The following is a 19081-nucleotide window of genomic DNA, read 5'->3' on the forward strand; positions in this document are numbered from 1 at the left end:
CCTCAGGCGGAGTCTTGGTTCCAAGTGACTCCATATATCCATCTACATTGGCCCTGACTATCCTTCCCAGGCTCCCCCTCCCAATGGATGAGAAGTGGCAGTCCTTAAAAGGGGTGAACCTGGAGCCTAGCACTTTGTTGCCTTTTCTCCCGCATCCTGCGTGGTGCTTTCTCTGTACTGGTAGGCAGTCATTTGGGAGCTGGAGGAATGTCTACTAAAGAGGGAAGGGGAACCTGTGGCACTTTAGATACTGTTGGACTGCACCTCCCATCCTTGATCATTGGCCATGCTCATTGGGGCTGATGAGAGTTGGAGTCCAACAATATCTGGAGAGCCCCAGGTTCATGGTTCAAGGTGATGCTTTCTACTGCATATGTAAGCATCATCTAAAAATGAAGAAAGTATACTGTTTGCTTCAGAAGTATTGTTTATCCATATGCAAATTTATGCAGAATTAATTGACTGACCAAGGCTGCAACCCTATACACACTTTCCTGGGAGTTAGATGCCATTCAGCACAACAGATTTCTTTAATTGGTTGACAACCTTAATATTCAGTAAGTAGGGCTTAGAGTGCATGAAAAATGATTGGAAAACTAAGCAATTACTGTGCAAAACCTCTTTTATATACATAGAATTTGTTTCTCATTTTCCTTCGTTTAACCATTGTACCATAGAAACTCCTTCGGTTTAAACCACAAAAATTAAAGCAAGGGTGAGGAGCCTGCGGTCCTCCAGGTGTTGTTGGATTCCCATCTCCCATAAACTCCAGCCAGCATGACCAGCAGTCAGGGATGATAAGAATTGTTGTACAACAACACTAGAGAGCCCCAGTTCCTTTAAAGGAAGTGAAAGTCACCTCCTCCTCAAAGATGTGACTATGTAGCCTGTCCCCTAGAGACTATTCTGTGTTAGGCTTCAGCGTGCAAGCAGAATTGTTCTCAAAAGTTTCCTATGGAAGCAGAGGTTGTGAAGTAGCCACTCTATAAATGTGGAATTTATTTGTTTATTAAAAATATCCCGCTCTTCCTCCCAGCCCCCTCTAGGATGCACACCTTAACGTGGTGAGGGGGTTTGAGAGTGTTGAAGAAGCTGAGAGCAATGCCATCAGGAGTCTAGACCAAGAGGCTAGACTCCTAGCAGGGGCACCCATGGCGGAATGGTCAAGGCTGAGACACCAGACTAAGATGCATCCAAACTCAGGGGAAGGCAGTGGTAAACCACCTCTGAATATCTCTTACCACGAAAACCGTATGAATACAGTATCCAAAATGCAACACGAGATAGTGCTAGAAGATGAGACCCCCAGGTCAGAAGGCCCTCAGCGAGCTACTGGGGAAGAACAAAGAGCAAGTACGAGTAGTGCTGTGACTAATGATGCAGCTGGGTCAAAGCTGAAAGGAAACCCAGAGGCTGACGCACACAGATGCGAAAGGAGAGTCCGGAGTTGTACGACGCACACAATAGGAACATGGAATGTGAGAAGCACGAACCAGGGAAAGTTAGAAATTGTCAAGCAAGAAATGGAACGCATCAACATTATAGTACTTTGTGTGAGTGAATTAAAATGGACAGGAATCGGACATTTTCAATCAAGCAACTACAAAATATTTTATGCAGGAAATGAAAAATTAAGAAATGGGTTGCTTTAATAGACGTGATGTAGCAAAAGCAATTAGGAGCCACACGCAAGGCTGAGCGAGTGATATCAATGAGATTAAACGGGAAACCTATTAACATAATCATCATCCAAGTTTATGCTGCAATGGCAAATGCAGAAGGAGAGGAATTGGAGAGATTTTACACAGAAGTACAGGAAGAAATTGATCACACACCAAAACAAGGTGTGCTGATCATCATGGCGGACTGGAATGCAAAAGTAGGGAACAGAGAAGAACTAGAAATTGTGGGGAAATGGGGCTTAGGAGATAGAAATGAAGCAGGAGAAAGACTTATTGAATTCTGTGAAGCCAATGATTTGTTTCTTGCAAACACATATTTTGAGCAACCAAAAAGATGACTGTACATGTGGACATCACCAAATGGTCAATATAGGAGTCAAATTGATTATATAATTGGTAACAGAAAATGGAGAAGTTCCATACTTTCTGCAAAAACAAGACCAGGAGCAGACTGTGGGTACAGATCATGAACTGGTCGTATAGAAAATCAGAATAAAGCTAAAGAACAACAAAGCAATCATAATGCCAAAATACAATTTAAATAACATCCCAGAAGAATATAAAGATCAAATAAGAAACAGGTTTGAGGCTTTAAACTCAGTTGACAGAGAACCAGAGGAACTATGGAGTGAAGTTAGAGGCATTATCAGGGAAGAATGCAAAAAGACAATACCTCTAGTTAAAAAGAACAGGGGAACGCACTGACTGACTCAGATGAAATAAAAGGAAGATGGAAGCAATACACTGAAGATCTCTATAAAAGAGATGCCAGGATGACAGATTCATTCATGGAGGAACCGTATGATGAAGAACCAGAAATTTTGGAATGTGAGGTGAAAGCTGCTCTTAAAATACTTGGAAGAAACAAATCACCAGGAACAGATGGCATGCCAATACAGCTGCTACAAGCTACTGAGACTGAATCTGTCCAAAGTTTGACAAAAATCTGTCAAGAAATATGGAAAACTAAACAATGGCCCACAGACTGGAAGCTTTCAATATACATCCCAATTCCAAAGAAAGGGGACCCCAGGGAATGCAGTAATTATCGAACTATTGCCTTAATATCCCATGCAAGTAAATGCTCAAGATTCTACAACAAAGGCTCTTACCATATATGGAGCGAGAAATGCCAGACGTCCAAGCTGGATTTAGAAAGGGAAGAGGCACCAGAGATCATATTGCAAACATACGTTGGATAATGGAACGGAGTAAGGAATATCAAAAGAAAATCACCCTGTGTTTTATAGATTACAGCAAAGCCTTTGACTGTGTAGATCATGAAAGGCTATGGAATGCTTTAAAAGAAATGGGGGTGCCACAGCATCTGATTGTCCTGATGCACAACCTATAGTCTGGACAAGAGGCTACTGTAAGGACAGAATATGGAGAAACCGATTGGTTCCCCATCGGAAAGGGTGTGAGACAGGGGTGTATTTTATCACCCTGTTTATTTAATCTATACGCAGAACATATCATACGGAAAGCAGGATTGGACCAAGAAGAAGGAGGTGTGAAAATTGGAGGGAGAAATATAATTTAAGATATGCAGACGATACCATACTACTAGCAGAAACCAGTAATGATTTGAAACAAATGCTGATGAAAGTTAAAGAGGAAAGCACAAAAGCAGGACTACCGCTGAACGTCAAGAAGACTAAAGTAATGACAACAGAAGATTTATGCAACTTTACAGTTGACAATGAGGACACTGAACTTCTCAAGGATTATCAATATCTTGGGACAATCATTAACCAAAATGGAGACAATAGTCAAGAAATCAGAAGGCTAGGACTGGGGAGGGCAGCTGTGAGAGAACTCAAATGTAAAGATATATCCCTGAACACTAAAGTCAGGATCATTCAGACCATGGTATTTCCGATCTCTATGTATGGATGTGAAAGTTGGACAGTGAAAAAAGCGGATAAGAGAAAAATCAACTCATTTGAAATGTGGTGTTGGAGAAGAGCTTTGTGGATACCATGGACTGCGAAAAAGACAAATAATTGGGTGTTAGAACAAATTAAACCAGAACTATCACTAGACGCTAAAATGATGAAACTGAGGTTATCATACTTTGGACACATAATGAGAAGACAGGATTCATTAGAAAAGATAATTATGCTTGGAAAAACAGAAGGAAGTAGAAAAAGAGGAAGGCCAACCAAGAGATGGATTGATTCCATAAAGAAAGCCATAGACCTGAACTTACAAGATCTAAACAGGGTGGTTAATGACAGATGCTTTTGGAGGTTGCTGATTCATAGGATCGCCATGGGTCATGGTCGACTTGAAGGCACATAGCAACAACAACTTCCTCCCAGAAGAAACCCAGGGCAGCAAACAAAAACACTACAACATATCAAAAATGAGACTTTAAAAGGGTAGGGAATTCCAAAGTGCCAGTGGTGCAACACTAAAGGTTTGCTTCCTATGTTGTGCAGAATGGACCTCCTGATAAGATGGTATCTGCAGGAGGCCCTTGCCTGCAGAGTGCAGTGATGACCCGTGTATATAAGGGATAAGGCGATCTTTCAGGTGTCCTGGTCCCAAGTTGCGTAGGAGCTTGTACACCAAAACTAGAACCTTGAACTTGGCCCAGTAGCTAATGGGTAGCCAGTGCAATTCTTTCAGCAGTAGGGTAACGTATTGGCAATACCCTGCCCCAGTAAGCAATTGTGCCACCACATTTTGTACCAACTGCAGCTTCAGGACCAATCTCAAGGGCAGCTCCACGTACAGCGCATTACAGTAATCCAATCTTGGAGGTTACCAATGCATGGACAACAGTGGTCAGGCTATCACAGTCCAGAATCTGCTACAGCTGTCTTAGCAAGCTAGTAAAAGACACTCCTAGCCACAGAGGTCACCTGTGCCCCTAGTGACAAAGATGGATCCAGGAGCACCCCCAGACTATGAACCTGCTCTTTCAGAGGATGACCCCATCCAAAGCAGGCAATTGACCAATTACCCAATCTTAGGAACCACTAACCCACATCCCCTCCGTCTTGCTAGGATTCAAACTCAGTTTTGTTGGCCCTCATCCAGTCCACCACCAAGTCCAGGTAATGGTTCAGGGCTTTTACAGCCTCTCCCAATCCAGATGTTACAGAGAAATAGAGCTGGGTATCATCAGCATACATCCTGCCCCAAATCTGTTGACCACTTCCAAGGGCTTCATATAGATGTTAAACAGCTTGGAGGGCAAGATGGTACCCTGCGGCACCCCACAGCACAACTGCCAGGGGGGCAAAAGACAATCACCCAATTCTATTCTCTGAAAACAACCCTGTAAAATAGTGCCTCCGATACCCATCTCTTCAAGCTGGTTCAGAAGGATACTATCAATTGTATCAAAAGCTGCTGAGATATCAAGTAAGAATAAGAGTCACATTCCAACTATCCTCCCAATATAGGTCATCCATCAGGGCAACCAAAGCCGATTCAGTCCCATAACCAGGCTTGAACCCAGATTGGAATGGGTCACTTGCGATGATGAATTTGGCTGCTTGGAATCAAGCAGATGCATCACTGCATGTTCTGTGCCTGCATAGTGAAAGCAGATACTACCTAACATGAACTCATTAGCAGGCTGCAGAATCTGTGGCCTGATTGCATCAAGATTGTCCCCATCCACTGCCAAGAGCAGCAACAACATTTTTAACTGTCAAATCAACCTCACCTGTGACTGACAGCGTCCTTATCTTCCAAGTCCACCTTGGCTTCTGTTATCTGTCTTCCGGAAGATTATAGCTATCTGGAAGATGTTACCCAGGTAACATGAGGAAATTGCCAACATGCCCTCGTAGGAGCTACTATGAAATTATTTCTCAGTTTGAGAAGTGAGCAGAGAGGCTGTGCCTTTGGAAAGATAGCTGCAGCCAAGGCTGTGAGGGGAACAAAGCCATATAAGATCATTGTATGGAACTTGGAATTTAGGCTTTGGTTTTTCTGTAGTATAGTCATATTAATATCCGTTTCCACAAGCTTTAAGAGAAACATACACCTTTTCCCTCCTACTGCTTAGACGAGTGAATGAAAACAATGCAGAAAGTCTCAAGTTCAATCCCTGGCATCTCCAAGTAAAGCTGGGCCAGACTCTTGCCTGAAACCTTGGAGAGCCACTGCCTGTCAGGGGAGACTATACTGAGCTAAAGGGACCAGTGGTGTGTCTCAGTATAAGGCAACTTTCTATGCTCCTGTGTTAAGGGGTGGGGAACCTGTTGCCCTTCAGCTGTTGTTGCCATCAGACCAGCCAGCAATCAGGGCTAATAGGAGTTGTAATCCAGCAATATCTAGAGGTCCACAGGTTCCCTACCCCTGCTCTAGATCTCTGTTCCTTCATTCAGGGTGCCTCCAAATCATTGTTCTATAAAGCTTTTTGGTAACTATTGATACTCCAGTCCTATGTTCCCTGCTCATAGTGCAAGTTATTGAATAGGCTGCTTCCCAACCCAGAGCTCCCCTAGAAATGGCTGTATTGTAAAAGGGTGGGGGAAGCACTTTTCATTTTCATTTTCATTTCTGTTGGCTTTACCGAAGGCCCCTGGGGTGCATTTGGTCTCTTTTCTCCCACACTTCCCTGATGATTCTCCTCTAATATCACTTCACTGTTCACAACAGCTTTCATCTCTCCCTCCATCTCAGTTTCCTTCTCTGCTAAAAACAAATGGTTCACTCTAGCTTTTCCCATTGTGAGCATCTCCTCCTCTCTCTCTCTGCCAGTCACATTGTCCCATGAATCTTATAACTATTATTTTTCTAATTTTCTCCTCTGTTGAGATGTCACTCCTTTAAATAGCCAAGCCAGCTTTCCTCCTTTGCTTGGTAGATCCACCAGCATTTTTAAAAGATAGTATCAGCAACCTAGAAAGGGGGGGGGAGTGAAGTGTATGTTTATGTATGAGGGAGAGAGATGGAGTTGTGCCTGGAACCCTAAACTCTAAGGCTGCGTCTTCAGCTACTTCAGGAAAGTGGTGTGAGAGGGTGAAATTGGCCTTAATTTACTTGATTGAATATTGGCTCCTGATGAAGAAAGAGTTAAGCTGCATTCTGGAGAACCTTCTCTAGAAGACTTAAATAGTATTTGTCCTCAGTACAAAATCTTCATGGCATTTCAATACTTAGAACATAAAAAGAACCCAAAGGCCTACCTAGTCCATGATCCTGTTTCCCAACCAGATGCCTATGGAAAATCCACAAACAGGACATGAGCACAAAGACTTCTCAAATGCCCAGGGTTCATTGACAAGGGCTAAACCAGTTTATTTGTAATATAGATGCTGGCTTCAGAGTATTCATTGAACTCCAGCTCAACTGGTCTGTCATCCAGTAGCAGAATGGGGCTTTGATTGTTTTATGTACTTACTCCACAGTTCTGAAATTGTTGCTTACTACTGTGGATAAATGTGAGGCAAACCTTGGCAAAAGCCTTGCTTTCAGTTTGAAGAGGTCTTGTTGCTTTTGTTGGTCACCGATCCTTGAGCAGAAGGCTGCGTTTTTAAAAATAGGTTCTGAAGTGAGAACTTGATCAGCAGTTCTCTTCCTGCCTCTGCCCCCCCCCAATTCTACCAGTGAATCCTAAGCTAAGTTCTAGAATTAATCTAGTCACTTCAGTCGAAGCAAAGGAACCTGAAGAGCAACAAATATGAAGGTCTGGAAATCTGACATATCAAAAAGACTGTGGGGTGTGTTTGGAGAAGAGATAAGAGCCATCAAAAATATCAGAGGCTGGCTTTAAAATGGAAGGGTGTCTGGTCTTCATGTCTGCAGTACAAGAACAAATGGTGGTTACCCTGCAGTCAGATAGAGTTAGGTCGGAAGAAGCATAATCTTTTCACTGGGGTCTCTTTAACTAACTGTTGGTAAGATCAGAGTTTAGATAAGTTCCTCCAGGAGGGAGGAAGAGTAGCTGACTGTCACCTCTAGCCTGCGCAAGGCTGTCTCTCACTGAAAATGAGTGACAGTTCTCTGACAAAGGTGGCTTGTGGCAGGATTCTTGCTGCCAGCAGGGGATCAGACTTGAAATATCCAGGAGTTCTGCAACACGATTCTATTTCTGAGTTTGCATTGTTTGGGTATACAGTGGTTGATATCTAACACTTAACTCATTTGGCTCTGTGCTGATTGCTTTGGAAACAAAATGGGGCCATCCACAACCAAGAAGTGTTTAGCCTACTTAGGGAAACCTCAAGGTATGTAAAAGTACATTGCATATAAAACTTACTTCCCCCACAAAAAGTAGGGGGCAAAACCCACAAAAAGAAATGACCTTGTGTGGCAGATTAGGTTGGCTTTTAGCAGCTTCTTACAATGGAGGAACCAACCAATGCGCTTGCATACTTTTACACATACACATGCAGCACTCCCTAAACTCAGGGACAGAGCCCAATATCAATTGCCAGCTGTGCCAATATGAACTTGAATAAAGGAGGGTGAGTTAAACAGGAGTGCATACCTTTATAAGTTTCTCCTCCCTTTCCACCCAGACCTTCCTCCACATTTCACCCTTGCTCTTTGCATGCCTGCACATATGACACCCGATCTCCTCTTTTTCCTATGATCATTTAGCCACCCATTCCTACAACACAGTGCATTTGACCAATCGGCTCTGTCTTCCAGATTCCCAGCCCTGCATAACTAGGAGATGGGGAATCAAACCAATACTGCTGCTGCTACAAGAACAACTGCTTCCCCCTTCTCTCTTCCACCTGTGACAGGTGCTCTGATCCTGCCACTAAGGGGTCTGAGGTGGGGGTTGGTACAAGCTGTGCACCTCTTGGTTAGGTTTTGTAAGAGAGCAGGTTGGGTAAGCTCATCTACACTGTGAGAGAAGGATGCCCCCCTTTCATTTTTCTAGCATGGGTGCTATCATCCCTTTCCTCTCCTGTAGCAGCCCCTCAATTCAGTCTGCTTCAGAGGGGCCAGCAGCAGATAGTGCAGAGGGCAGCAGCAACTACCATCCCTCCATTCGGTAACACCATTGCCTGCACTGGGCTTTAGAAGGAACAAGTGGACCGGAAGCTGCTGCCAACAAAGAGTAATGAGAATGGTTGGAGGCTCCAATAGCGCTCGTATGAGCACACACAGGCTACGATCACACGCATACGCTGGGAATAAGCTACGACATTTGTTGTTTCAGGTTTTGTTATGATTTGAGCATGCTTTGAAATTGCCTCTTCTCTTAGGCAACCCCCTCCTGTAGATCAAGGTGAAGGAGGACTGCTAGTAGTAATGCAGTAAGGAAAGAAGTGCACCCTGCATAAACTCCTGCCCACCATCAGGGCTATTAAAATGTTCAGGTGTAGAGTCTTGGCAACGCTATGATCAGATTAAGGCCCATTGGAGCCTTCCTGACTAGTGGTGGCTGGTGCCCATTGGAACTGGTGGAGCGGAAGGCAGGGACACCAATAACAGGCAGAGCCAGAGCTGACCCAATGTCAGGCTGGCCCAACTAATTTTAGTTCTGTTCCCTTCCTCTTCCTTGTTGAGTTCTACAAGAGCAACACTGAGACTAAGGAGGAGGAAGCTGACAGGCACCTTCTGGACAGGTTGTAAGCACGAAGGTGGAGAGGTGAGGGCTGGTTGACAGCAGACTGAGATTGGTAGGGCAGTGTCCCATTTGTCTTCGCAGAACAGCCTCCACTGCCCCTGACTGATATGAGGAGAGGGCAATTTGGGTGCCAGATCTGTTAATTTCATAGAGAAAACAGGTGAAGACGCAAATGATCCTGAAGTTTAAACACAACACTGCTGTGAGTCCCTTGCCAAGGGTTTAAGAACATAAGAAGAACTTGCTGGATCAGGCCAATGGGCCATCTAATCCAGCATCCCTTTCTCACGGTGGCCAACCAGTTGCACATGGGAAACCCACAAGCAGGACCTGAGCACAAGAGCTCTCTCCCCTCCTGCAGTTTCCAGCAACTGGTATTCAGAAGCATACTGCCTCCACCTATGGAGGCAGAGCATAGCCATCATGGCTAGCAGCCTAGGATAGCCTTTATGTACTCATCCCTCACTTTAGACCAGGGGTGGAGAGATTGGTACTTTCCAGATGTTGGACTCCAGCTGTCATCATTCCTGACCATTGGTCCTGCTGATGGGAATTGGAAGCCTAAGAATAACTGGGGAGGGGGGCACACACACACACACCTTTAGGCACCAAGTGTCAAGTGCTTCCTGGATGGCAATTGTGTGCCTGCATTCCTTAATTTTGGGCCAGAACCTTTATTCTGCCCACTACCCTCCTTAGAGGTGCTTACTCAAGTCTCTTGGAAGTTTCTTCCTCTCATCACAAAGTCCTTCCTCCTAATTGCAAAGCAATGGGAATGGTGTTGGGGGATACTTGCTGGTAAGATGAAGATGAAAATAATCTTTGCACACCCACAGTGACCACTTTCCATATTTCAGACAAGGCTCACAATTAAGCCCTCTGACATGCTTGTCCAAATGGTCACTGCAGCACTTCACAGTCTCCAGAGTAGCCTATGACTGCTGCTGAGTGCAGTTCTGTCACTTCTTTAGTAGGGATGGGAAAACTGTGGCTCTCTAGATGTTGGACTCCAGCTCCTATTATCCCCAGCCAGCCTGACCAGTGGCCAGGGATGATGGAAACGTTAGCCCAACAACATCTAGATGGCCACAGATTTCCCACCCTGTTCTTCAGTTTTGCAGCATCCCGGATTTTTTCAGTGGAATAAGGGATGCCCAGAGGAGATTGGAAATGCAGGTTTAGGAAAGGAGCCCAAAGCAGCCAATTTCTCCTTCAGTGTCTGAGGCTCTCTAGGAACGGATTACTTGTCCCTTCAGAGGCAGGGGTATGGTCTACTTCAATGGTAGGAGCCTCATCCAGTTTCAATGCCAGTCTCACCTGTTTCAAAGCTGCAGGCCTTCAACAAGAGCTCTATTCCAGCTTTGTGAACTTTTTTGTTATGCTAACAGCCATGTTCAGCAGTGTTTTCTTCCTGATCATTTATCATTTAGCCATATGCCCCATGGCAGAAAAAGCAAGAACTGGCTGCAAAGATGGGCAGAGCTCTCTTGGCAAAGAGGGCAAGCATTCCAGGCACACAGCATCCTCATTTCTGCTGGCAGTGGGCTCTGACGCTTAGGAAGAATCTCCTCAGGGTGCCAAAGCTCAGTTTAGCCAACAAAGTGGCTATTGAGAAGCAGTTTTACTTGACCACGGGACTAAGGCTCAAAATGGCAGGCAGAACCAAGCCCATGTTAAGTGGGGAATCCTCTCCCACACAAACCAAGCCTGCTTTCCCTTTCTACCCCTTTTAATTGGTAGTGAGTCCCTTCTGTCAAGAGTTTGACATCTAGATAAAATGGGTGCCAGTTAGGATTGGAAGCAGACTTTATTAGCCCAGGAGTGAGTCTTAACACTACGCTCCACCACAGGTGTGAATGAATACTTGTCTTTCCTCCTTTTCATCCTGCCCTGAGGCTTAAGGAGCCATTCAGTTTTGTGTATGTGAATGCATAAATGCCACAGAGGGGCAGAAGGCACAGATCCTTTTGTGGAGTGCGCTGTGCCTCTGTGAACCCCAACAGTGTTCCCACACATCTTGTGAAGTTGTGGGCAACTCCCCTCAAACCCTACCTGCCACCCATTCAAGAACAAGTGACAACAGTACTTCATAACAGTAAGAGACTCTTCCTCCCTCAGAAGCAGAAAAAGGATAAGCTGTCCGATGGAGAGAGGCTCTTCAAGCTGAAGTCTTCTCTCTAAAGCCTTGGTGTCCAACACGGTCATCAGTCACCACATACGGCAAAGTGACTATTGACCTGTGATCAATTAGTGCTTTACTTCTGCCACATATTTTTTAAAACAATTTTTAAAATAAAATAATGTTATACATGCACCAGTTCAAACAAGTCTCCACCCTTCACCTTTAACAATCACAGAGTTCACGGTTCTAAATACAGCCATTCCGAAAGGGCTTTCAATTTTTGGTTCAATATGGCTCTGCCAATCAAAGTTTTCTGTGGTAAAAAAATGGTGAAATCAAAATACAGGTTGCAGATACTGGGTGAAAATTTGGAAGTGGAGTTTAACTGCTGTTATGCCTGATTTCCCTGCACTACTTAACGAAAAAATATGTAATACTTCTCACTAATTCTATCAACAAATAATTCAAAACATTATTGTGTATTCTTCTACCCTCAAAAACACAGCTATTTTTTTTTGTCATGTGGGAAAAATGTTAACACATTTGCCACAGTTTGGGCAAGAATGAAAAAAACTGTTGGACACCACAGCTGTAAAGCCTAGAACAAGGGTGAGAAGCCTCTGGCGCTCCAGAGGCAGCTGGACTTCAGTTCCTATCATCCATGGCCATTAGCCATGCTGGTGGGGGCTGATGGAAGTTGGAATTCAACAGGTTCCCCATCCCTGCTTTAGAAGGCCTCTCTGTCTGGCCCTTGAAACTCACCCTCGGCTACATCCCTTGTCCCCTCCACACATCCCTCACTAGCCCTGGTTGTTCAAACCCCGAGTATTTTTGCCTGTGCGTGAGTGTCTGTAGAAAGTAGCCCTCTATACAAAGGTAAAATTTACATTCGTTGCTCCACCCACTTTTTCCTTTGGCTCCACCCACCACTGACACATGGCCCTTGGAAAGTTGCCCAGAAGGGAATTAGAATGAAAAAGGTTCCTCAGCCCGGTTTTAGAATATTAGAGTTGGGATAACAGCAGGATAGTAATTGTTATGGTACTTTGAGTAATGTACGATGTTACACAATGTAAGTAAGAGAGGCTTACTGACAGAATGGAAGAGGTGCTAAACAGCACAGTCTCGGTTACTTTGCTTTGGAGAACACTCAGCCTTACAGTGTTCTGGGCTGGGCAAGTTGTAGAATCACCTGCCTTGGAAGGAACAGAAAAGCAAGGATGTCTTTAGGGATGGAGTATCTTGGTGCAGAGCACAGACTAGGCTAGCTGTTTGGTAAGGTCCTTTCTGTACCCAGAAAAGAAATGTAGCTGTGGTCTGAAAAAGAACAAATGGTTTGTAGATCTCTCTTGCCAAAGGTAAATACTGGGGGGAAGAGTAATCTGGGCCATGACTCAGGCTCCCAAATGTATTTTTAGTGCTAGCACCATTTCTGACATATTTGAAGCAATAACACGGGCTTCGAACTATGCACTGTGCCTGCCCCCCAGCCCCACTTTCTGCTTGGGAACCCTAGCCAACATGTTTGAGCTGAAGGGCAAAGATTTCAGCCCCAGGCAGTATGCCTGACAGGCACACTTGAACCCCAGCACATTTCTTCTTAGACATGAAGCCCTTGGAGGCAGGGATTGTCACTACTGAATGTCTGAATTATCTCACTAACCAGGAGCATGTTCTAAGGAAAATAGAATTCCCAAATGGAGCCATTCATTCTCCCAGGAAGAAAGCATTCATGCATTCATTTAACTGGATTTATATAGCCACCCCATAACATAAGTTCTTTGGGCGGCTCACAGAACAAACACATCAATTAAAATATAATTTAAAACAGTCTGCTAATTAAAAGCTAAAAACATAAAATGGTATTTGTTTACACTGGAATGCTTGAAAGCCTGCATTAAAGAGGACCCATAAATGTGACAGTAAAGTAGAAGGGAAAGTGATCATGAAGTTAAATCAGTAAGCACAGTCTCTGAATATGAGATGATATATTTTTACCCCACTTTTCTTCCTGGGCCCTCCCTCCCCCTTTTATCTTTGCAACAACCCTGTGAAGTAGGTTAGGCTGAGAGTGGGTTCTGTCACCAATGTTGTCAAATTGCACATATAGTACTTTGAGTATTTTTTGACTGTTTGTTGTTGCTGTTGTTGTTGTCAGGGATTCAAAATAACTGTTCATGTTGGTAATAGATGTACCCTATCTGAGGGGGAAAACATGCACAAACCAGCGCCCCTTGCTATAACAGCAACATTCAGTATTCAGTTCTGATATTTTACAGCAAAATACCACCAAGAACAAAAGCTTACACACACACAAACAAAAAATACTCCAAGCATGTGCAACTTGACTGAACCAACATTCAGCCTAACCTATCTGTCAGGGTTGTTGGAAAGACCCTATACACACACACTGGAGATGTAAAAATCCATATACCTCATATAATAGTTTATTGTCAAAACTAGTTTGCCATGCAGAACTTAAAAAAAAAATCAGTGTTAGTTTCTTGCCAAATAACAGCAATGACACCTAAGTAAGCCCTGCCTCATTGCTTAAAAAATAGGATGGGGGTGGGAGAGATAGAGACAGAAAGATTAATACTACAATCCTATGTTTTGTCTACTGAAAAGTCCCACTGACTTACAGCACAATGCTAACCATATCTACTCAATGTAAATCCTATTGAATTCAATGGGGTGGGGAGCTCACATTTTGGTGTATATGTTTTGATCCAAAGCACTTAGAAATCTAGTGTGTGTTTTTTCAGTGAAAACTTAGAGTCTGGGGGCCATGTTGGTCTGGCCCTGTTAGAAATGAACTCTTTCTTCCCATCTGTTGGCAGCCCTGTCTGCTTGCAAAGTTCCAGAAGCATCTTGCTTGATCATTTTTGGAAACAGAATATTGAACTAGACAGACTATGCTCTGTTTCAGTGGGGCAAATCTTGTGATCTTAGGCAGGGTTTATTCTGCCAGAAAAATGTGTGTGTGTGTGTGATGTATTTCTAAGTTCTTTTAAAGGATCAAGCTGGTTATTAGTTCCCAGTTCTGTATTCTTAGCCAGGGCCAGCCCTACCATTAGGCAGAGTGAGACATTCTCCTCAGGCAGCAGATGCTGAGGGATGCAGAGCAATGGCAAGGTGTTGGAGGAGATATGCTCCTGCCTCTCCCCCCCAAGACATAGGATACCCTCCATCAGGGATGGGGAGCCTCTGGCTCACAGGTCAAATTAGGCCCACCAGGGGCCCTCATTTGGCCTGGAAGGCCATTCCTCTCCCCCACCCCCAATCATGATCATCTGCCCCACAAGCCCCACTTTCAGCAGGGATCTTGACAGTGGCCACAGTCTGAATTCAAGCCATGGCTGCAAAGGAACAAGGAAAGAATCCAGAGCTCCATTTTTGCCTTTCAAGTTGAAACATCTGATATCCTATGGTGCCAGATGATGGACAGGTGGATGGCCCCACCCACCTGTCAAAAGTGGTCCTTGGAGTTCCACACCAGGGCCCTTTGTCCTACATCTCCAGGACCAGCAGACATTCCCCTTCAGGGAGCACACAAGTCCTCTCTGGTCAAAAGTGTTGTTTTCGCACAAAGCGTTTGAATGTGCAGTGACCCCAGGGTACATTTACAAAGAAGGAGCTGGGGTTTCTTCAACCTAAAAAAAAAATTGAAACACCCCAAATGAAACATTCACACCACCAGCGAGATAATCCCTCGCTGAATCTGCTCCAGCCCAGTGATGGGCCTTCATGCCTTTAATGGCATTGCACAAAAGAATACTTTTGACCAAAGAGAATTGTTGTCCTCTTTGAACGTGAGAATCTCCTGGTCAGGGAGATGGAGGCTTCAGGCAGCAGCAGTAGCCAGTGGCTCCATGTCAATGGGGCAGTAAAATCTGCACCAGCTGCCAGTGGCTACAGGTTATCCCAAACTAGCTTATGGGGGTCTGGGGCAGGGCATATGCAGTGCCTAATTCAGGTGGCTCATACAGCAAACAATTTAAGATAAGGAACTAGTAACCAGATCCAGCCTTATCCTCAAAAGTAATTTGCCATGAATGGCGGGATAGTATGAAATAGCTGTAGACAACAGGGCTTCTAGATTTCCTATCTGCCCCATTACTGCCGCCACCATCTCCATCACTTGGATATGTAAGTTGCATTATGTCACTTTGGGGCTGGATTGTAACCCACCTAGCCTCTGGGCTCTCAGTCCCAGCCAGCATGTGACTCATGTACATGCACCAGACCGACAGTCCCATCTCTCTTATGAGTGACAGCTACATGAGCAATCCTGCCTCGGCAGCATGTGCCATGAATGGAGGGGGGGGGAATAAGTGCTCAGGGGGCTGTAGATGTCCCAGGCTTCTAGCCAGCAGAGGTGGGGCAGAAAGTCTCAAGGAATTGGGGCGGTATGTATCTGCCCTTGAACAACTTTGAAATTTGCCTACACTGGCAGCTTCCTTTAAATTAATTGATAGCTCCTTTTTGCTAACCTGTCATCCCAGAGAAATAACTGAAATAACTTTTGTGGACATGCATGTGTTGTTGGACACACTTAAGTTTATGTAAGTGTGAAAGCTTTTGCATTTAGAAGACCTACCATGCAGAGTTCTGTGATGAAACTTGACATTATTCTCCTTAAGTTGGTTTGTTACTAAATATTCCACCTACTGTGTATTTCCTGTCCCTTGGGTCCAAGATGGCAACCACAGCTACTTGAACCACCTATTAACGTGTTAGCAATATCAAAAGTTTTCTTGGCTTTGTGTTCACAGCAGTCTGTGAGGGTACATTTCTAAGGCGTTAAAGATCAGGTAGTGGACTGGTAGATAACCGTGGCATCAGGATTGATTACTGCTAGTAATAAAAGTTAATTTCACATGATGTGATAGGCGCTATACAAAACACAGCAGTGGTGCAGGGTGACAAGCAGTGATGTAGTAGGGCAGCGGGATTTGAGTGTGGGGAGCATAGCTCTGGGACATTTTTCAGAGCAGGTGTGATGACATCATCTGGCAGAGTGTTAGGGTAACTGATAGAATAGACCCTCCCTACTCTGGCAAGTGAATGAAGTGACAGTGAGGCTTCCAGGTTTTATGGTTGGCTGTGACTGATTAGCATAGAGAAAATCAGAATTGAGGAAAATAAGCCGAGTCTGGACACTCTCAACCCCCCTCCCAATGGGATTCCTACTTCATTCTGGCAGCTTAGGTGTTTGCAATTCTAATTAAAAGTTTAAAGGTTGCATTTCAGTTGGCTGAAGATTTCTTTGTTAAACCCAGTGTGTTTTACAAGTTGAGTCTAATGGAGTCCATGGAGCTTTCTTCCAGAAATAAGGAGCTTACTTCTTACTATACATAAGATTGCAGCCATGCAACATAACTGATCATAGATAAGAGCTCAGGTCTCCCCAGTCAAATTCCAGCATGCAACCACTATGCTATGCCACCCTTTGCCAACTCACTTATGACTGTCAGCTGATCCTAATAAATTGGGGATTATGCTCCGTAGCGCTGCTCTTTCTTGGGCAGGGTGTCATATAATATAGAGAGAATGGATCAACACAATAGCCTCCATTTTTGGCCTCTCCTTGGAGGTGTGACTATGGAGGCTGTCATGATAAGCAGCTGCCCTTCAGAACCCTGCCCTGATGATAAGGTGAGTCAAGGATTCAGCTCATAAGATAAAATTCCAAGGTGACCATGTTACACATCTAACACAGAAACAATGCAGGGGCAAGCGGTTCAGTTAAAAAAATAGAGCTTTATTTAAACAGTGCAGCAGAGGTTGGTTAAGGACTCTGGCTGGGAGTCTGCTAAGCACAGGGGACATAGAATTTATTTATGGATTTGAGTTCAAATGTCATTTTGGTATTGGTTTGAGGCCTGGTCTTGGCCACTCATCATCTGAGCCTTAGTTCTCCCATTTGCAAAATGGGTGCTATAATTTAACGTTTGGAGATTAGTAAGTAAGAGTGCTCCTGCTCCTTAGCACCTATACATTTGGACTTTGTGATCTCTTCTATTGTCCCACACATGAACCCTGGCAGGTAGATCATTCTCCATTGTGCATCAAAACTGGCATGCCCAATGCCATCCAATGTGGCTACCACAGATCCCTAGAAGTCACATTCTAACTGTGGAATCCTTGCCAGAAATTTGGTAGGGTTGAATGTGGCCCTTTGCTATGGTAGAAGAGGCAAGCCCCACTATAAGATTGCCTTGCAAATGCTGCCACCACCAACTAGCTGCCTACGTTTATCTATATTGGTGCCAGCTTTTTGATTCCCATTGCCAACTGGTTTCTTCTCTTGGCTGGTCTGCCTTGTTTGGATCAAGCAGCTATCTTCCCTGATATTTGTTTCCACATTCCTCCTACCTGTCCCATAAAAAAACTCTTCCCCATACAGCCATAGCTGCTGACTACTTGCAGGGTTTGGTTGTCCAGTCCCTAGTCATCCCAGCCAAGAAAGGATTTTTAAAAGGTATATATAATGATGAAGTCTTCTGGAGCATCATTTGTGCAAGGAGCATCCAGTCACAGCTGAGAAATGGAGACTCTGGGCAAAACAAATAGCAATAAATCTGACACCAGAAATGGCAGTGTTCAAAAACCAGAAGGGGAACATTTCAAGTTTGATACTCGGTAACTGATCTTAAAGTGGACATTCTTTTAAAAAGGCATTTAAACAGGAGTCTGCAACATAAACCCACTGAATTGCAACTTATCTAGAGGTTCAGTTCTGTCACCTGCAACTTGAACCAGGAGAGAGATTTTTATCACACTGTGTGTGTTTCACACAGACATCCTAGCACTGGTAAGCTAATTATCACCAACAACTGTTTTATAAGCAGTCACCACAAGTAATGTAGTTATCACTTTCTGCACTTCTGGCATTTCATTGCCCTTTGACCTCACTGTTTACAATCTTCTTCCCCATCCCGCAACTATTTGTATATATACTCAGGATGCAACCGATGGTAGAATGTAGTTCACAAAAGCTTAAGCCATAAGGTTAGTTATTCTTTAAGGTGCCACAAGATGATGATGATGTTGTTGATGATGAGACCAAAAAAATCAATGTGGTTTTGAAATCAGTGTCTAAAATCAGTGCAGTTTTGAAAAGGTTCAATTCACCATCTTGATTCCAAATGGCGTCCAACTGTGTTCAAACATAGACAAAATCCAGCTTCTTGATTTCAGGAGCCATCACACAGACTTTGGTTACAATATCTTAAGAGGTGTCCAAAAGCTTAGCAAACAAACAACTTTCCAAAATATATAGCAAATTGTATAGGCAGCGGAACTATCAAGCTCAGATCCAGATGTCTGGGCAGATGCTGTCGCAAGATTCCAGAATGGCTGTTCTGAACACCAAAATGGACCTGGGACTGCTGCTGGGCTTTGCTACATACACAAGGAGTTATCAGTGACCTATCCATGCAAACTCTGTGAAATTATGTATACTTTGGAGCAGAATTCAAAGGTAACACTATTTTTTTCCTCTTTAGAGCAGAGATCACAGCCCTGCCCTAGGGCCCAGGGCCACACCCTACCATGTAGCCAAGTTGGCCAATGTTTTCACAGCCTTTGGTTTTTCACTCCAGAGAACCAGCATATGTCAGAAACATATAATTTCTGATGGGTGGTGGTTGTGCCACAGAATCAGCATATTTTACCTCCTGGCATGATCCTGCCCATTAAAACCGTCTCCACTTTGAGCCT

This window comes from Rhineura floridana, chromosome 11, assembly GCF_030035675.1.
Source record: "Rhineura floridana isolate rRhiFlo1 chromosome 11, rRhiFlo1.hap2, whole genome shotgun sequence".
NCBI classification, from domain to species: domain Eukaryota; kingdom Metazoa; phylum Chordata; class Lepidosauria; order Squamata; family Rhineuridae; genus Rhineura; species Rhineura floridana.